The sequence below is a fragment of the Gymnodraco acuticeps genome, unplaced genomic scaffold (genome assembly GCF_902827175.1).
Source record: "Gymnodraco acuticeps unplaced genomic scaffold, fGymAcu1.1, whole genome shotgun sequence".
In the NCBI taxonomy this organism is placed as follows: Eukaryota; Metazoa; Chordata; class Actinopteri; order Perciformes; family Bathydraconidae; genus Gymnodraco; species Gymnodraco acuticeps.
Genome location: NW_022990313.1, coordinates 12,911 through 33,398, shown reverse-complemented (window position 1 = coordinate 33,398; position 20,488 = coordinate 12,911). Strand labels below are relative to the sequence as shown.

At 41.5% G+C, this 20,488-nt stretch overlaps 12 non-coding genes across 12 annotated transcripts; 7 read left to right on the top strand and 5 right to left on the bottom strand.

Annotated features, from left to right (window-relative positions):
- The first annotated feature begins 15,458 nt into the window (after positions 1–15,458).
- Positions 15,459–15,531, top strand: trnaa-agc. The gene has a single exon. It is a non-coding gene; the product is annotated as a tRNA-Ala (tRNA).
- A 1,346-nt stretch (positions 15,532–16,877) lies between these two features.
- On the bottom strand, positions 16,878–16,959 carry trnas-gcu. Its single transcript has one exon. It is a non-coding gene; the product is annotated as a tRNA-Ser (tRNA).
- A 429-nt stretch (positions 16,960–17,388) lies between these two features.
- On the top strand, positions 17,389–17,461 carry trnaa-agc. Its single transcript has one exon. It is a non-coding gene; the product is annotated as a tRNA-Ala (tRNA).
- A 221-nt stretch (positions 17,462–17,682) lies between these two features.
- Positions 17,683–17,755, top strand: trnaa-agc. Its single transcript has one exon. It is a non-coding gene; the product is annotated as a tRNA-Ala (tRNA).
- A 356-nt stretch (positions 17,756–18,111) lies between these two features.
- Positions 18,112–18,193, bottom strand: trnas-gcu. The gene has a single exon. It is a non-coding gene; the product is annotated as a tRNA-Ser (tRNA).
- A 135-nt stretch (positions 18,194–18,328) lies between these two features.
- Positions 18,329–18,401, top strand: trnaa-agc. The gene has a single exon. It is a non-coding gene; the product is annotated as a tRNA-Ala (tRNA).
- Positions 18,402–18,758: 357 nt separating this feature from the next.
- trnas-gcu lies at positions 18,759–18,840 on the bottom strand. The gene has a single exon. It is a non-coding gene; the product is annotated as a tRNA-Ser (tRNA).
- A 135-nt stretch (positions 18,841–18,975) lies between these two features.
- Positions 18,976–19,048, top strand: trnaa-agc. Its single transcript has one exon. It is a non-coding gene; the product is annotated as a tRNA-Ala (tRNA).
- A 351-nt stretch (positions 19,049–19,399) lies between these two features.
- trnas-gcu lies at positions 19,400–19,481 on the bottom strand. The gene has a single exon. It is a non-coding gene; the product is annotated as a tRNA-Ser (tRNA).
- A 135-nt stretch (positions 19,482–19,616) lies between these two features.
- trnaa-agc lies at positions 19,617–19,689 on the top strand. Its single transcript has one exon. It is a non-coding gene; the product is annotated as a tRNA-Ala (tRNA).
- A 350-nt stretch (positions 19,690–20,039) lies between these two features.
- Positions 20,040–20,121, bottom strand: trnas-gcu. Its single transcript has one exon. It is a non-coding gene; the product is annotated as a tRNA-Ser (tRNA).
- Positions 20,122–20,256: 135 nt separating this feature from the next.
- trnaa-agc lies at positions 20,257–20,329 on the top strand. Its single transcript has one exon. It is a non-coding gene; the product is annotated as a tRNA-Ala (tRNA).
- Positions 20,330–20,488: the final 159 nt, after the last annotated feature.

The following is a 20,488-nucleotide window of genomic DNA, read 5'->3' as shown; positions in this document are numbered from 1 at the left end:
AATAACAGACAAACTAATAGTATGCAGGGTTAAATATAAGAAAAATAAGTAATTTGAACTCACCCTGCTTGTGAAAATGCAACGCCACGTGTTATATGATTGTTATTGTTATAAATTTGGTTGTTTTAACATTAATTTCCCAGCTATTTTCAGGAACCGGAAGCAGCCGTCCAACACACAGTCCTAAGATTGTTCTGCATAAACTATTGAAGAATTTTGACGTAACAGGCTTCTTCTTTGCCGTAGTTTGAGCTCTCTGTGTGTCGAACGGGTTTGCCAGCGGCTCCGGACAACAGCCGCGTATAATCTCTCCCGGTGCAACGAGAATTCCGTCTTCAGGTCACCAATTGTTAACTGTGTTTTTATTCTCAGCGTCCAGGAAAGAGAAGCTTAAAAGGGAGACCAAATGGAGTCTCTGGAGGTTCAAAATTGGTACTTTAATTAATAAAAAAGGCGCGGTAAAGTCACAAACAGGATATGGTTCGGTAGGAGAGACAGTCTGCAGCTTCCTCTCCAGGTGCCGGCCGTGCAGAAGAGACCTTACAAGCATTCGTCCTTCCCGCTTGCTCGCTGTTCGCTCCTCCTCTCTGTGAGCTGTAGTGACGTAAGGGACTTCCCCCTCTCGTTCGTCTGTGTCCGATATCGCGTTAAACAGAGGATTTCGACATTTTACATTCATTGCTTACTTCCACATGCCTTTTCTCCTCCTTATCTCTTTCATAATTTTATATGTAATACATGTTAACGGCGTCAATAGCCACTTTAATGATACTAATGGGCGGTAGTCCCGGATGTCGTCATGAAGGATTTTCAGAATAAAAGCTTAACTGGTTGTGCACAAGAACTTCTGTTTTTTCAGTATAAAACAGCATTTAAACTGACGGTATGTTTAGGGTACATTATGCTATCAAAACATTGATTTTAATTTCTAACAGTACTCAAGTTGTAAAATGTGCTAATAACGTTATTCTGAGGCGGTGCAAGTAATGTGCAAAAGGGAACTTTATTTGAGAGTAGCTAAGGTCATGTTGTTCGGTTGCAGTCCGGGAAGAAGAGAGAGAAGTCAGGAGGGCACACAACATATATAGTAAACACATAACATGTCCGTGTGGGAACTGTAGTATGAATTATGAACCCAGTGTATTAATGCGTGGTCACTACACAAGCCCCCCCAGAATTCAAACATCCTCGCGTCCGTGGAGGAAGCACCACAGGGGCCGAGGAGGGTGGGGTCGCAGGTGAGGGCCGGGCCATGGAACGGGCCGACGAAAGGGGGCCTAACGAGGGCGAGGGCACCCCCACCGGGGGAGGGCCGGAACGGGCCGTTGTAAGGGGGCCGCAGTAGGTGTCGTGGCGAATGAAGTCCCCGGAAGGACGGAGCGGTATCCCAGGGAGGAAGGAGCAGTCACCCCGGGAGGAAAGAGCGCAACCCGGCCGCAGGCAGACGCGCAGCGGTGGGCACGAAGTCCTCAGCAGGCGTTGAGGTATGCCCGGGAGGCAGGAGCAGTCTCCCCGGGAGGAAGGAGCCGTGGACAGATGAGAGGCCAGACAGGGTCCCGGAGCTCGCGACCCATGGGCCGATGGAGCATTGGCGATGTCCGGAACTGTCGAGGCGAGACGGGGGCCAGGAGTGCGCCACCCAGGCGTCAATGAAAACGTGAGTGGCGTCTGGAACCGCCGTCGAAAGGTGAGAGTGTCCACACGAGGTCAACCGGCTGGTCGAACCTCCTCTCCGGCACTGGAAACAATTGTTTACAGTCAGATGTTAACAGAATACATCGACAACCGTTAACAGCTAGCCGTTAGCCGCTAGCTGGCAGCCATGGGTAGCTGCTAGCCGTCGTTAGCCCCACGTGGTTAGCCGCTAGTCGTCGTCAGCTAGCGCAGCCGGGACGTGCAGCCGCACGCACCGAAGAAACAAGCCCACGAGGTAGCAATCGGTTTGCTGGTCGTGCATTGTCCCCCTGTTGGATGGAAGGCTGATGCGGGAATGGCGAGCAACGTCCCCAGCTCTTCTGCGGGGTGCGCACCAAGCCTCAGTCCGCGTGCCGGTGACAGCCACGGACGATTCCAAAAAATCCCCGGCATTTCGAGAAAAAAACTTGCGTTCTTTTTGCTGTGTTCGGGTCCGTCCCGGAAACTTCTCGAGACGTGTCAGGGTCACCAGTGTAGTGCCGAGAGATAGGGAGTCAGAGGCGGTGCAAGGAAGGTGCAAAAGGGTACTTTATTTGAGAGCAGCTAAGGTCATATTGTCCGGTTGCAGTCCGGGAAGAAGAGAGAGAAGTCAGGAGGGCACACAACATATATAGGGCCCTTCTCACTTCTCTTATTTTTCATTTCCTCGCTCCTCGGTCTCGGTCTCACCGGAAGTTGATTTGTCTGCGCCATCTTGAGTAGCGTCCCAATGGCCTTATTTTTGCCGGAGGAGAGAGGAGCGATAATGGAGGAGCTATAACCGAGGAACCACCAGACCATCCTCCGATGAAATCCTCAGACACTCGCCCCGCCCCCTTACTGTGTATCGCTCACTGATTGGACAATGCAGCGCATGCACTGATCTGATGCTTCTTGACATGAGAGCAGTTTCCCAGCGGAGTGAAGAAAACACATGAACCTCACGGGAGTCACTCCTCAGTTTATACCGTGTTTTGTTTCAATTCATGTATCATTTAGTTACAAATATGTGATATATCTGAACAACAAAGTGGACAAAAATCATTTTATTCATTTTTTGGAAACATTTTCATGATCGCTTTTTTCGTTTTACATTTTCATTTATTGTCATTTCCATTCAGTCAGTCATTAAGTGCTATTAAATGTTAATGTGCTACATATCCACACAAACACACAAAGTGTGCAATCCAATGAATGTTAATCTAACTGCGTTTTGATAGATAACATATCTCTTTTTCTTCTCTCAATTATTTTATTTCTATTGTGCACTCTAATCAATATTAATCAAACTATTGTTCGTTTATACATTTTAAGAATGGCGTTTATCTTTTTTGAGAATTAGTTCTTATTTTATTTTATTTATTTGGGTCTACAACAGATGATACAAATGTTTGTGTCAGTAAATGTGTAGGCGGGGGTGTGTGTGAAAACAACGAGGACAGAGCTGCTGTCAGACGATCAGCTGTGCGGTGTCATCACAAACGGACGTCACTTCACGTGACGCTCCGGAGGAAAGGACGTCCCATTGCTCTTAAAACTCATTTCCCTGATTCTCGTGGTTTCCTTGCGTCTCTCCATGCTTCCCTGGTGGGAGAGACGCAGGGAAAGGACGCAAGTGAGGAACGCAAGGAATCCATTTAACCGAAGTGAGAAGGACCCATAGTAAACACATAACATGTCCGTGTGGGAACAATACCCCCAACTGTAGTTCCATGTATGAATTATGAACCCAGTGTATAAATAGGTGGTCACCACACTATTGTTATTTGAACTCCACCACAGTAATCCATCAAAAACTTTACTTTTTAGATAAAGATTTAAATCACAATTGATCATAACCAGGGGTGCACATAACTTTTTTTGCCCTGGTTCTCAAAGGAGCACCTGGAGATGTTGTTTGGTGCTCATCCTTAAAATGAAATAAACCGTAACTTTTGAGGGGGTCTTGACTTTATTTGCCAGACACACGGCACTGAACACACATGCAGAGGTGAACACAGAACACACATGCAGAGGTGAACACAAGACAACATTAGCACAACCAGTAATCCTACAAGCTGTCATCACTACCCTCCTGACTGTTCTCCTCACTGTCTTCCTCTCTGTCAGACATGGTAGCTGATGATGTAGGCCTACTACTTTCTCTCTGGTTGAGTCTGCGATTAGCTGCTTGCATCCACAAGTCAACAGCTGGGTTTGGGTCGAAAGTCTCTGTTGTCATCTTAGACAAGTGGATGTAATCAAATAAGTATGTGAACATAACCAATAACCTACCATAGCCAATAACAAATTAATGTAACTTATTTTATTTGTGTTGTTCATTCATATCTTATTTTACCTTAACATTTATTTATGCATTTTTTTTTTATCTCCAGTTTTAAAGGATATTTTTGGTTACTAATAATAATAATAATAATAAATGATATTTATATAGCGCCTTTCAAGGGACCCAAGGTCGCTGTACATGGGGTACAAACAAAACAAACAGACAATCAATGGGCAAACCAAAGAAATAAATAAAGGAAGCCAGGGGACCAGAAAAGGGCTAGGGCCCGAAGGCCAGGGTGAACAGGTGTGTTTTTAGTGATAATTTGAAGATGTCCAGGGAGGTAGCATTACGGATCTCGGCAGGAAGTGCATTCCAGAGGGTGGGGGCCGCAACACTGAATGCCCTGTCACCAACAGTTCGGAGGCGAGAGCGGGGGATGGAGAGCAGGCCCGTGTCTGAGGACCGCAGACTCCGAGAAGGGTTGGATCATTTGGGTGGATTTTCCATATCTCTGGAACCCATCGTCAATTTTGATGATTGACACCTCTTTTTAACCGTTTGAGCCAATAGAATGGAGGGGATGTTCCTAAAATCCATCTAAACCTTACCCATTGGTGAATAGAGTGATGCGTAGCCAGAATTCCCCGGAACCGGAAGCTGTCATACACTCTGGTAGCTATCGTAGCAGCTAATAGGAAATCTGTTATTGACAGAAAAAGTGAATGATGGATTATCAGTAATCATTTCAAAGTGACACAGACACATTGGATTAACCTATGGATTAACCTTCAGCAGCTTTTTTATCGTTTTAATGCCATTGAACACAACTTTTGATCAGAACAACAGCAACGGTAAGACTTATTTTCCGATTTGGTCCTGTAAAGCTAATGTTGTTGTTGTTTGTCATTTCGCCGCGAGTTCTGATCACTCAGTGATGACCCCAGTGAGATGATAGTGAACTGTTCATGAACTTGTCATGAAAAGTTCATGGAATATCAGTGAACCATATTCATGAACAGCTCATAAACAGCTCATAACAAAGTTGAACTGTTCATGAAATTTGCATGAACATTAAATGGCACTAGTGCTGGAATGGTTCATGAACAATTCATGGAATATGGTTTTAGGCAGGTTCATGAACAATTCATGAAATGGAGTTTTCAGTGAGTGTGTAAGGATATTCAGTATTCAACCAAGAACATTTCAAGAATTGTTCATGAATTAACCATGGTTCATGAACATATCAAGAACTGTTCATAACAACTTCATGAACAGTTAATACCCAGTCACTGAATATAATTCAATGGCTGGCTATGAACTGTTCATGAACCATTGACTGTGGGTCAATTGGCAACCATAGAAAACAACAATTATGTCAATCACAATGGAACTTTACTCAAATTAACAAACAAACAAACATGTATACAGGTGGAGCACTACCATTAATCCTATCACTATTTGAAGCACAGTTCTTGACACTCAGCTGCACACATTTTTTTGTTACGGGTCCCAAAAGCTTGGGTACCACAGCAACAATAAATGATTTCTGTAGAAAACAGAAAAGTGCAGCAGCAATAATTATACACAGGATCCGGTTGATCGTCTGGATTGCTTCTTATTCAAAATTCAAAGTACACAGTTACATTCAATAAGCTGTACTTTACAAACATCACATTTCTCCATTTAAGTTATCCGTCTGTCACAGTCAATTACTGTATCGCAAGGAGAAATTCAACATAGTCAATATACAGATGGAGCGCTCCATTTCAGACGCCTACCCGTACGGGTCAGTGATCGGCACGGGGTGGGCCCCTGCTGAAAAGGAAAACCCCCCCGCAGGACTTGAAACGCCCCCTTGATAAATACATTTAATTATAATGAAACCAGCTGCAATGGATAATGGATCCACCAGGGGGAGCCGTGATTAAAAAGCTGCCACACTGGAACTCATGTGAAATAAACAGCTGATCTACAGGTATCTGATATAGCGGATATTTGTTAAGATCCATATGTCACGGATAGGATCATATTCTGTGCTAAATAAGAGACATGTAATCATTTACTAAACATCCCCATGTTTTTATTTAACAAAATAATGTTTAATTCACGTTAGCGTAAGTACAAAACCATCGCTATGTTTTTAGATCAGGAAATGCATCCAGGCTCAAACAAACGATTTTCAATCATCATCCTCACGATCATTTAATGTATCATATGTTCGCGAGTTGAAATGAATGCACTAAATTTAATCCACGTGAGTTTACAACAACAAAAATAATCGCTTTGTTTTTATATCACATCCGACCGGAGGAAAATGCAGCACGGGTCTCACTACCGATCATCCTAATCCCACGGGCAAACAATAATATGTACAGTGTTAATAGTTTACTGTATTATTAGTGTCTAATATTACTGGGGATTTCGGAATGGTACTGGATTTTGATTTATTGTATCGGCTTCATATCGCAATATATTCCCGAAGTCTGAAATGCAAAAATGTCCCACATTAGGGCAATTCACCCTACATTTAATCATTCATACAAAATCATATTTCGTTTCTTTTTAACGAAATAAATGTGGTTTAATCCACATAATTTACTGTGTTAATTGTTTTCTGTAGTATTGTGCACATTACTTTTCGCTGCTTGTTGCACCTGGTTAGAAGCTAAACTGCATTTCGTTGTCTCAGTACCTGCAATATGTGCAATAACAATAAAGTTGAATCTAATCTTGAGCAGGAACAAATGTATTTAGGCTACTTAGTACATATCTGACATAAACGATTAAACACATTTGTGCATTCTTTAAACCGAGTCAAGCCGAGTCCGGAGGTGGCGGCACATTAAAGTGTGCACCTGATTGTTTAACTTGAAGGTGCCTGATGACATTTCATCTTTCAAACAAAATCATATTTAGTTTATTTTTAACGAAATAAATGTGGTTTAATCCACATAATTTAGGCCTACTGTGTTAATTGTTTAGTATTGTTTAACTTGAAGGTGCCTGATGTGAACATTTCCAGAAGAACTCTAGCTTGAATGGCCTTTGTATGTATACAGTAGGCCTACACATAGGCGGCGCGTGAGGCTCAGGTTTGGGAAGGCTCAATAACTTTTTTTTTCATCTTACGCTGCCCGCCTCCGGCGTCTATAGAAAAGAGATCAACTCAGTGAAAGCACCGCCTGCTGACCGATCAGAGCTCAGTGTGCAGAGTTTAAATCTATCAAGTCATATTACAGGAAAAAGGAAATTCAGTTTAAACTGCCGTATGCAGAGAAGACGCCGACGTGTCGCACTTATCATTCATATCACACTGACATCACATAATCAATCAGATCATCGATCTCACATCGATATCACAATATTTCCTTATCTGAGTCAGCTTCTCGAGCCGTATCTGGCCGTGCAACACTTAGTCACATTGTCACATATACTGTATGCAGACGTATTATTTTAAGCAACACATTAAGTTGACGAAACACTCAACTCAAATGTAATAAAGTCAGACCCCCTCGTGTTTTAGATGGGGCAGTATCATAAAACTGTTGTATACGTTGGCCCTGAAGTGCAAGACACTACAGCATTTCAGAAAACACCACAGCATTTCACAAAACGCCACAGCATTTCACAAAACACAACAGCATTTCACATTGGACGGAAAGGGTATTCCTTTAGGGAGAATACTTCTTGTTTGTGATTGGACAGAGCCAGCCAGAGAAGCACTGCTGTGATTGGTTGTTTTTGCTGCCAGTCAATAAATGACGCTTCGTGATTGGTCAACACCCGACAGCGAAATATGTCCCAACACATCAGCCGTTAGCACACACTCAGAGCTCACAGCTTCTCATATCTGTTCAGAAACTGGACAAAAGTTAAACATGTACAAACCACAGACTGTCTGTGTCATGGCGAATACAGTCACTGCTTTATTTATGTCTGTATGACGTTGTTGTGAGTGTGGACGGAGCAGCTACAGGTTAGTTTAGTCTGATGGATCCGATTCCATTCAGAAAACACGCATTTTAAAAGCTTTTCGCCTGCCGTCTGTTGTGACAGAGTCATTATTTGGTGGGGGCTCTAGGCCCCCCTCTGCCTCCGCGCGTCCTTTTGTGAATGGGTCAGATTAACAGAGGAAGAATTCACAGCAACCATTGGTAAAGTTATAACAAATATGCTGATTTAATGGTAAAATATACAAATACAATATCATCACGAAGTAATCCGGATTACTCCGGCCCTGTCCTCCCGCTGGGGACTCTTACTTACTCGTCTTGGCAGCTGGAGGAAAGAGAACGGACACCAGGACTCAACAGGCTTTCATGCCAGAAAACAAACAGGAGGAGTTGGGTCAGCTGGTCATCTTTTCAGGTCATCTCATTGGGAGATGCAAAAGATGCTGTGTCACAGCGAATCAGCGCGTGCCAGCAGAGAACCCGAAAACAGTCTCAGTTTGAAGCAAACACATCTGGTATTTCAGCAGGTTTCACACACACTCATTTCCCTTATTTTACCATTTAAGGTAACACAGACACATTGAGTGTCCTGCACGGACCCTTCATAACATATACAGAGAACGAACACTCATTTCAGAGATCTGAGCTATCTTCAAATAAGGGCATTCCCCTGCTCACCTTTTACTTTAAATGATGGTTTTACTCATATTTCCAACTCCCTATTATTATTGATACAAAGTAATTAAACACACACATATATTTTAGACATGTATCATTCTAGCTACTTGGCATTCTGTGTTTAGATAAGAATGTGTCCTCTCCCCACATCCCCAGTCTCCTGTCATGCCAACCTGCTCCTTTATTTCACATAAGTAATTTAAACACATTTAAGCCAACTACTCACAAAGTTGTGGCAATTTAATACTCACAACATGAAAGAATGAAACAGAAAGAAATCAATAAAAACACAAGCATCAGTATAATTGAGCAGTTATGATACAGCCAGATGGCTACTGCAACACACACACACATCCTACTCTGCTGCCTATAGCATATGTCTATATAAGGGTATTTCCTCTCGGTCTCCTTCTCCTGACAGGGAAGTTTTCACTTCTCTCTTTCCAGCTTCTTGTCCATATAAACTGCTACTATTAAATACAAAGTGATTAAGTACACACATGAATATATAAAAACACACTTCTTATATATCAAGGGACATTAAAATTAATATACCAAAAATTACACTGTATTAAATTTCCTGCTATAATATGTTAATTTAATTCTCTTCACGTCTTATCTGCAGACTTGTCAAAGCGTTAATTAATGGTTTTTACTAACCGTTATCAGTATGTAGTTACTTCGGCATCACTTTGAAACGTGTATTACAATTAAATCACGGTCAAATATGTTCATTTTGTTGTAGTTGGTATCTCCCATAGGATTTACTAGGAGATACGCCCCGCCCCCTCTCAGCGCCTCTTGTTTGAATGACAGGAGCAAACACAGCTGACAGCCGCAGTGAAACTCGAGCGATTAGAGCGATGCGAATATTGGGTAGTCTACCATAGTATTTACATGGAGATAAGCCCCTTAACAACCATGAATTAATAAAGCATTAATTCTGTGTTTACTCCTGTCATTCAAACAAGACGCTGGAGACGGGGCGGGCCGTATCTCCATGTAAATCCTATCGGAATCGGATCGATCAGGCTAAACTAACCTGTAGCTGCTCCGTCCACACTCACAACAACGTCATACAGACATAAATAAAGCAGCGACTGTATTCACCATGACGACAGTCTGTGTTTTGTATATGTTGAACTTTTGTCCAGTTTCTGAACAGATATGAGGAGCTGTGAGCTCTGAGTGTGTGCTAACAGCTAACGGCTGATGTGTTGGGCCAATCACGAATCGTCATTTCTTGACTGGCAGCAAAAACAACCAATCACAGCAGTGCTTCTATGGCTGGCTCTGTCCAATCACAAACAAGAAGTGTTCTCCCTAAGGAATACCCTTTCCGTCCAATGTGAAATGCTGTGGTGTTTTGTGAAATGCTGTTGTGTTTTGTGAAATGCTGTGGCGTTTTGTGAAATGCTGTGGTGTCTTGCACTTCAGGGCCACCGTAGTTGTACGCTTTCAAACACTTGGTAGTTTATTTTTTAACGAGTTGTTCTGTATTCTCCTTGCAGGTGCAACTATGTGGCTTGTATCCTGGATTATATGTTTAAGTCATCATGGATGTTTAAAGTTCATATTTGTCTAATATTAGTTTTCTTTTCATTAATGAAGTATGATGTTGCGCTGTCAGTACACTTGTCCCTGTTTGTGATTGGTCAAATGTAGCTAACCCCGCCCCTTTCACGTGAACGCGTTCTCAGCTGGAGAGAGAAACCCTGGCTTGATTTACCGAGTTGATAACCAGCGCCGTAGGACCGTTTAGCGAGATCGCGTTTGTTAGGGTTAGTTAAGATAACTCAAGCATATCCAGGGTATGTTGAACTGGCTTCGTGGTACAGGGCACAGGTGGCTGCATAGCAGCGCTAATGTCAAAGACATTATATTTTTATTTTACCAGGATGCAGTTACACAAATATTTGGGAAGGCTTAGCCTTCCCTAGCCTACAGCACCCGCCGCCCCTGGGCCTACAGTATAGCCCAACCATGTACACCTTCCTTTTTTCCCGTCCAAAGTTTGAATTGGAGAAAGGTAATGGTTATCGATGGTGCTTTTATAGCCTATTGTATAATAACTGTGTGATTTATATTGCTTTTCAAATGCATATGGCCACCCATTTACACTGCTCTTCCCGTCAAGAATATGAATAGAACATAGTTAGATCACTTTACATTTCTGCAAATACATTTTTAATCACACACGTCTCCCCGTCCCGAAAATGATAAATAAAATAAAAAGAGGAAACCATTTTCAAGTTCAGTTTTCAACGTTTTATTTAAAATAACTGACATAACAGACACCATACTGTAGGCCTATCTGCTGCGGAAACCAGGACGAGCTATTTCGGGATCTGTTTTTCGGGGGCTCCTCAGTCTCTCATTTACCCGGCTCCTGATTAGGACACATCCTGGGGATTGTGTTTACAAACATTGACCAGACCGTTCACCAGCCCCCACCCCCCATGTTGCCTATGCTGTCCTGTGTTGCGAACTCTTTGTTTAAAACGAATTGGCCATCGGAATGTGTGGAGGAATTCTCCCAAGGGTCACATTCCACAGCTCTCCCCCCCCCCCCCACTCCTGTTATCTCCCATCCCCCAGTCTGTAGGTTTGTGTTTGCATATTTATATCCCGTAATTCATACTGGTCCTCTCACGCACATACATTCTCCTTACAGTATACATACATAGGCTATATGAGTCCGTGTATCTACGGACCATTTGTTTTTCTTTATTAAAAAAGTAAACGGAAGAAAGTCTGAGAGGCGTTTTTGCCCTTTTGCTTGTTACCTTACTAAATGGTCTAATGGTCAGCGGAGCGAGGGGGGAGGCCCGCGAAACTCGCGGAAGTGATTTCAAAACAAAAAGCACTCGTTTGCTTGGAACAAAGAAAACGGCCAAGACACACATTGAGTCCAGAAAATGAATGTTATTAAGGGCTGTAAATATAATAAGCCTGTGTCTAAAATTGACAACAGGCTTATTATATTTACAGCCCTTAAGATACACTTTTGTGTTTAACAGCTGACCACTACCATGACATACTTTGTTTTAGTAGATTTCGCATGAGAGCAAAATGTATAAATATGAGCATTAAATTATATGAATATGAGAACAAAATGCATGAATGTGTGAGTGACAATATATGAATGTGTGCATTGAAATATGATAATATGAGAGCAAAATGTATGAATGTGTGAGTATATATACGTGTGTGAGAGTGAAAATGTATGTATGTAAAAGGAGAATATATGTGTGTAAGAGTGAAAATGTATGTATGTAAAAGGAGAATATATGTGTGTAGAGTGAAAATGTATGTATGTAAAAGGAGAATATATGTGTGTAAGCGTGAAAATGTATGTATGTAAAAGGAGAATATATGTGTGTAAGCGTGAAAATGTATGTATGTAAAAGGAGAATATATGTGTGTAAGAGTGAAAATATGCTGCATTTTGAATGTCCGATAGTCCACCATTTCCACCGGAAATATCAAACATTTAATAAAAGTGAAAAACAATGAACAAGACTTAACGTATTCATCATAATTCATTATATTTATTTCGTTTGGATGTAGGATTTTTGACTTTGTTTAGAGCAGTGATCTTCTACTATATGAACATTTTGGACCCAAAAGCACAACAAAAAAACGTAAAAACAGATTTTGAAAATGATATTATTTTTCATAGGTAACACAAACATACACAACGAAACCATTTAAAAGCTGGAAATATATACATGGGATGTCACTATGATAATGTGAAAGTTTGATTGAGGTAGCATGGGATTTCATTCTGATAAGGCAAAAGTGTTATTATAAATATAATACAAATATATATATACACATTATGTACAAAAATCAGTTTTTTCTGTCTTTATCTGTGCCGCGCTTCAAAGCGGTTTCTGTCAATACGACACAGAGGGCAACATCACAGATTCCTCCTCCTCCATGTCAAAACACAAGCTTAAAGCTTGACTCACGTTCAGAGTTCTCTTCATCATAGTTGAATCTTCAAAACTCTAAATCGATCTAACTATATCTAAATTCTCAATGTTTGTCTGTCACTTTACTTCAATCCAGTCTCCCGCCGTCTCTCTTCGTCTCGTTTCGTATCACTCCGTTTACCTGATTACCTCACCCCCTCCCTCCCTGGTAAATACATCCTGTTGAGCAGAATCTACAGTTTCCAGTATTTTCCGTTTCGTAAAATGATCAAATACGGTGAAGATATTAAAATATGTGCTTCCATTATTCATACTTCTGAAATATATCTGTATTAACTTTATATCATCGTATGTCCGTGTTTATTGGGTCTTTTTGCATGAAACAAAGACTGGCATATAGTTTCAAGCCAGTACTTTCAACAGAAATACACATATACATCCTGTTGAGCAGGATCTACAGTTTCCAGTATTTTCCGTTTCGTAAAATGATAAAATACGGCGAAGATATTCAAATATGTGCTTCCATTTTTCATACTTTTGAAATGTATTAACTTTATATCATCGTATCTCCGTGTTTACTGGGTCTTTTTGCATGAAACAAAGACTGGGATATAGTTTCAAGCCAATACTTTCGACAGAAACACACAGCAATGTTGTCCGGACTGTTGTTTTTATGCAGCACAGGTCATGTGATCTGATCACGCCGACGTGACGGTCGACTCCAAAGGGTTAATATTAAATACATATAAGTATTTTTACAACTTGTATTTAGAAATACTCTGTTGTAATTATCGATGCATAAATGTGTTCATCCATTCAATGTGGCATCTGCTATAATGGGGTTAATGTATGATATTACTTAATAATACAATACATTATAATATATGATATGATAATTATATTTTAGTTTTATTCATTTCTTATTTCATAGTTTCTCATTATTATTATTTTTATCGCTCATCTTATTTTTGATTTTATTAATCTGTGTGAATCTGTGCTGTCCTGTTTTTCACTCTCACCCTGTTGCTGTTTGAACTACTGAATTTCCCCACGGGATTAATAAAGGTCCATCTTATCTTATCTTAATGTATAAGTTGATTTACTTCAATCTACTGTACTGTGTAAAAACACCCCAACAATATTACAAGAAATATACTGCATAAAGCAAACTATATACTTTATTTGATCTAAAATATTGATGTTTTTTCATTATAGTAGCTTGTGAAAACCATACAGTAACAAATAAGTGATTAAATGCTACAGTATTCAGCAAACACAACTGCAGAGCTGCAAACTTTGCAAACAGACTAAGTTCATCAACATCCAGTTGTCTTTGTGTATTTTGTGAATGAAGCGCCATCTCATGGTTAAATCCTGTAATTGAACAAATGGGGAAATTGGGCAACGCCCTCTAGCAATTTGGCAACACCCCCAGCCGCTGGCATCCGCTGGGCTTTTGACTGGGACACACCCATCTGAGTCTGATCTGGAGTGCTCCATCTGTAAACACATAACGCTATCAAATAATACTTTCTATAAATATATCTATCTTTACCAAATATAACATATTATGGAGATCACAAAAATACACTGTCAATGTTAATAAACAAAAAACAAGGCAATGTGCCTGCAAGACTCTACTCAGGTAAACAAAACATATTACCCATGCGCAGCAGCTAACCTGCTTGCGAGCCTTCGCTCAGGTCACATTTACCCAGGCGCGGCTGAAGCCCGCGAAAATGGCATCTATTGTTGCCGACAGTTTAGTATTTTTAAAATACCGTTACTATGTCAAACATGCTCAAAACGTTCTGACACACTCTCCTAAACATCTCCAACATCATATCTAATTCACACAAGTTAACATCGATCATTTTCATCATGTACTGACCTGTAGAAAACAGAAAAGTGCAGCAGCAATAATTATACACAGGATCCGGTCGATCGTCTGGATTGCTTCTGAGGAGGGGGCGGAAGTGTCCCCCCTAAGATAACCCAGATGTCACCGCTCACCTGCCAAAGGTTCCACCTTGGCGCTACTTACTCGTACTGCTTCTCAAACAGTACAGATAAACCATAAAATGATATGAATGTCACCAAAATAAATACAGATAATGTTCAGTTTTAAATTCACTATTGTTTTGTTTTAAGATTAAAAGTTTTAAAAAATAAAGAAATGTTCAAATAATAGATGAATATTCAAGAGGTCTTTAAAATCATCACACTGATCATCAAAAGTTCATAAAATGCTCATGAATATTCAAAAGTATTCTGAACTTGCCACAATCATCCAAAAGTCATGAAATGCTCATAGTCATGAAAAGTTCATGAAATGCTCATGCAAACTTTTTGGGGTTTTAATTATAATTTTGTGATTGGCTGGATCATGAAAAGTTCATAAATTGCTCATAAAAGTATGTCATGAGCAAAACAGGAACTTTATATGAATGAACAATGTTCATACAAATTTCATGAACTGCTCTTTAAAATGGTTCATGAGCATTTTAAGAATTTTGGTTCATGAACATGACAAGTGAACATATAATGAGTTGTTCATGAATGTTTCATGAGTGCTCATGAACAGCTCATAAAGTCATGAACTCCATCTCGCAGGGGTATACTAATACCTGTAGAATCTGTGGAATCTCAGCTTGCTAATTGATTTGGCAACCTGATTTGTTTTTGCAGATCTGATATGTAATAAGGGTATTTATACCTAGAGTTCTGTGCTTAGTGTGTTGGCATATTTTTGCTCAGGGCTCATTTAGACGCTTCTTGTGAGACTTGTGTTTTGTTTCTGTAAAAATGGTTCGTATCGTCAGTTAGCTTTCATTTAGCTTTCTTCTGAGTATGACACATTAACAGGTTTTTAAATGTTAAAAAGCCCTGAGACATAGTTTTGTTGGAGAAAACAACTTAGAAGTACTACAAGAGCATTGTTGTATAGGGGAATTAGCTCAAATGGTAGAGCGCTCGCTTAGCATGCGAGAGGTAGCGGGATCGATGCCCGCATTCTCCACAAAACTTTAGTATTTCAGTTCAGGAAATAGAAGGTAAAAACTGTAAGATTTAAGATATTTGCTGGATGTTCAACTTTTCCAGCCAACCTGATAGCGAGACCACAAAGTCTAACAATGATTTCCTCACTTACAAGCCAACAGTATGGTAATTGGGAACGTGGCATTATGGAAGGTACCCCACACAGTGGCGGCGCCAGGGTATGGCTTGGGTAGGCTACAGCCATACCAAGAAATGGCTTAGCCCTACCTTAGCCCGACCATGAACAATGATGTTAAAGTAAGCATGTTGAGAACACGGATTGCGAAAATCTACCGGTCGTGTCCACAACACACAAACTGATCCTGCTGTAACAAGTGCACGTTACTGACGCAATATGGTTGAGACCATCCGGGCTTATGCTACAGGGGTGCAAGGAATAGTCTAAGTAGTGGGGGAGTTTTATACACTAAAGGTGTGGACATTCCCTCGCGTTATAATATCAGCGCGGCCGCGGTCAGATCAAAATGCCTCCGAATGCAATTTGAACAGACCTACAGCCAATCAGAGCAACGAAACGTTGGGTCTGCTGCGTCATGCATTACTGCTGCGTCACGTTCACAGTGAAAAGTCCCCAAACTCACGCCGAGTAAATTGCAGCAAACAGACAGCAGAACTTCAAGGATTAATTGTATATTTCGGATGGATAGATTTGTTCTTAAACGTCCTCGCATTGAGGTACAAGTCGAACAGGTGCCAGAGTCACACGACCCACCTGAAGAGTGAATAGTGAGTTTTGAATATATTTTGTAATAATGGGTCATTTGAAAAAGTGTTTTGTATGACAATAGAGATACAGGCTACTTGTTGTGTGCTGTGTCTGTCTCTCTCTGTTTACCTGTGTTTCTCTCTCTCTCTCTCTCCCTCTCCGTGTCAATTCTATATGCCAACTTTTCTTGTTTCTGCCGCTGCGTAGCATGTTGTAACAACGTGGAATTAGCAGAATAGGCTATTGTATTGTTTAACTCACACCTGTTGCTCTCGATGTAATTTAGCTGATAAAAGGAGACTAATAAAAGCTAATAAAAGCCCCATGCGTGCGTTTCACTGTCAAGGGGTGCGATATAGCGTGTATGTAATTACATTACAAATACTGACTTGAGCCCCACCACTGTATGTGTTAGCCCTACCATAGATTACCCAACAAAAATACTCTGGCGCCGCCACTGACCCCACAACAGACTTGTCGAAACAAGGAGAGCATTCTGCCTGGTTTTTCGGTGGCCTCAACTGTCTTTTGGTGTGCTGCAGCCGAAATCGCTGGCTTTTTGCCATACTGCAGCAGCTTCATTGAACTAAACCTTACTACGACGAGGATGGGATTCAAACCCATGCGTGCAGAGCACAATGGATTAGCAGTCCATCGCCTTAACCACTCGGCCACCTCGTCCTGTTTTCACCAGTTTTCCAATAAACGTAAGAGCCAGGTCAAGATTCAGAGTGTTTATGTCGGCCCTCGAAAAGAATGGCATGGAGGAGAGTTGGAGAAAACAACTTAGAAGTACTACAAGAGCATTGTTGTATAGGGGAATTAGCTCAAATGGTAGAGCGCTCGCTTAGCATGCAAGAGGTAGCGGGATTGATGACCGCATTCTCCACAAAACTTTAGTATTTCAGTTCAGGAAATAGAAGGTAAAAACTGTAAGATTTAAGATATTTGCTGGATGTTAAACTTGTCCAGCCAACCTGATAGCGAGACCACAAAGTCTAACAACGATTTCCTCACTTACAAGCCAACAATATGGTAATTGGGAACATGGCATTATGGAAGGACAGGTAGCCCACAACAGACTTGTCGAAACAAGAGCATTGTTGTATCGGGGAATTAGCTCAAATGGTAGAGCGCTCGCTTAGCATGCGAGAGGTAGCGGGATCGATGCCCGCATTCTCCACAAAACTTTAGTATTTCAGTTCAGGAAATAGAAGGTAAAAACTGTAAGATTTAAGATATTTGCTGGATGTTAAACTTGTCCAGCCAACCTGATAGCGAGACCACAAAGTCTAACAACGATTTCCTCACTTACAAGCCAACAATATGGTAATTGGGAACATGGCATTATGGAAGGACAGGTAGCCCACAACAGACTTGTCGAAACAAGAGCATTGTTGTATAGGGGAATTAGCTCAAATGGTAGAGCGCTCGCTTAGCATGCGAGAGGTAGCGGGATCGATGCCCGCATTCTCCACAAAACTTTAGTATTTCAGTTCAGGAAATAGAAGGTAAAAACTGTAAGATTTAAGATATTTGCTGGATGATCAGACTCATACTGTTCAACTTTTCCAGCCAACCTGGTTTGGAATGTTAACGAGACCACAAAGTCTAACAACGATTTCCTCACTTACAAGCCAACATTATGGTAATTGGGAACATGGCATTATGGAAGGACAGGTAGACCACAACTGACTTGTCAAAACAAGGAGAGCATTCCGCCTGGTTTTTCGGTGCCTCAACTGTCTTTTGTTCAGTTTACCTGGTGTGCTGAAGCCGAAATCGCTGGCTGTTTGCCATATTGCAGCAGGTTCATTGAACTAAACTTTACTACGACGAGGATGAGATTCGAACCCACGCGTGCAGAGCACAATGGATTAGCAGACCATCGCCTTAACCACTTGGCCACCTCGTCCTGTTTTCACCAGTTTTCCAGTATACGTAAGAGCCAGGTCAAGATTCAGAGTGTTTATGTAGGCCCTCGAAAGGAATGGCATGGAGGAGAGTTGGAGAAAACAACTTAGAAGTACTACAAGAGGATTGTTGTATAGGGGAATTAGCTCAAATGGTAGAGCGCTCGCTTAGCATGCGAGAGGTAGCGGGATCGATGCCCGCATTCTCCACAAAACTTTAGTATTTCAGTTCAGGAAATAGAAGGTAAAAACTGTAAGATTTAAGATATTTGCTGGATGATCAGACTCATACTGTTCAACTTTTCCAGCCAACCTGGTTTGGAATGTTAACGAGACCACAAAGTCTAACAACGATTTCCTCACTTACAAGCCAACATTATGGTAATTGAGAACATGGCATTATGGAAGGACAGGTAGCCCACAACTGACTTGTCAAAACAAGGAGAGCATTCCGCCTGGTTTTTCGGTGGCCTCAACTGTCTTTTGTTCAGTTTACCTGGTGTGCTGAAGCCGAAATCGCTGGCTTTTTTCCATATTGCAGCAGCTTCATTGAACTAAACCTTACTACGACAAGGATGGGATTCGAACCCACGCCTGCAGAGCACAATGGATTAGCAGTCCATCGCCTTAACCACTCAGCCACCTCGTCCTGTTTTCACCAGTTTTCCAGTAAACGTAAGAGCCAGGTCAAGATTCAGAGTGCTTATGTCGGCCCTCGGAAATAATGCTATGGAGGAGAGTTGGAGAAAACACCTTAGAAGTACTACAAGAGCATTGTTGTATAGGGGAATTAGCTCAAATGGTAGAGCGCTCGCTTAGCATGCGAGAGGTAGCGGGATCGATGCCCGCATTCTCCACAAAACTTTAGTATTTCAGTTCAGGAAATAGAAGGTAAAAACTGTAAGATTTAAGATATTTGCTGGATGATCAGACTCATACTGTTCAACTTTTCCAGCCAACCTGGTTTGGAATGTTAACGAGACCACAAAGTCTAACAACGATTTCCTCACTTACAAGCCAACAATATGGTAATTAGGAACGTGGCATTAACAGGTAGCCCACAACTGACTTGTCAAAACAAGGAGAGCATTCCGCCTGGTTTTTCGGTGGCCTCAACTGTCTTTTGTTCAGTTTACCTGGTGTGCTGAAGCCGAAATCGCTGGATTTTTTGCCATATTGCAGCAGCTTCATTGAACTAAACCTTACTACGACGAGGATGGGATTCGAACCCACGCCTGCAGAGCACGATGGATTAGCAGTCCATCGCCTTAACCACTCAGCCACCTCGTCCTGTTTTCACCATTTTTCCAGTAAACGTAAGAGCCAGGTCAAGATTCAGAGTGTTTATGTCGGCCCTCGAAAATAATGCTATGGAGGAGAGTTGGAGAAAACACCTTAGAAGTACTACAAGAGCATTGTTGTATAGGGGAATTAGCTCAAATGGTAGAGTGCTCGCTTAGCATGCGAGAGGTAGCGGGATCGATGCCCGCATTCTCCACAAAACTTTAGTATTTCAGTTCAGGAAATAGAAGGTAAAAACTGTAAGATTTAAGATATTTGCTGGATGATCAGACTCATACTGTTCAACTTTTCCAGCCAACCTGGTTTGGAATGTTAACGAGACCACAAAGTCTAACAACGATTTCCTCACTTACAAGCCAACAATATGGTAATTAGGAACGTGGCATTAACAGGTAGACCACAACTGACTTGTCAAAACAAGGAGAGCATTCCGCCTGGTTTTTCGGTGGCCTCAACTGTCTTTTGTTCAGTTTACCTGGTGTGCTGAAGCCGAAATCGCTGGCTTTTTGCCATATTGCAGCAGCTTCATTGAACTAAACCTTACTACGACGAGGATGGGATTCGAACCCACGCGTGCAGAGCACAATGGATTAGCAGTCCATCGCCTTAACCACTCGGCCACCTCGTCCTGTTTTCACCAGTTTTCCAGTAAACGTAAGAGCCAGGTCAAGATTCAGAGTGTTTATGTCGGCCCTCGAAAAGAATGGCATGGAGGAGAGTTGGAGAAAACAACTTAGAAGTACTACAAGAGCATTGTTGTATAGGGGAATTAGCTCAAATGGTAGAGCGCTCGCTTAGCATGCGAGAGGTAGCGGGATCGATGACCGCATTCTCCACAAAACTTTAGTATTTCAGTTCAGGAAATAGAAGGTAAAAACTGTAAGATTTAAGATATTTGCTGGATGTTCAACTTGTCCAGCCAACCTGATAGCGAGACCACAAAGTCTAACAACGATTTCCTCACTTACAAGCCAACAATATGGTAATTGGGAACA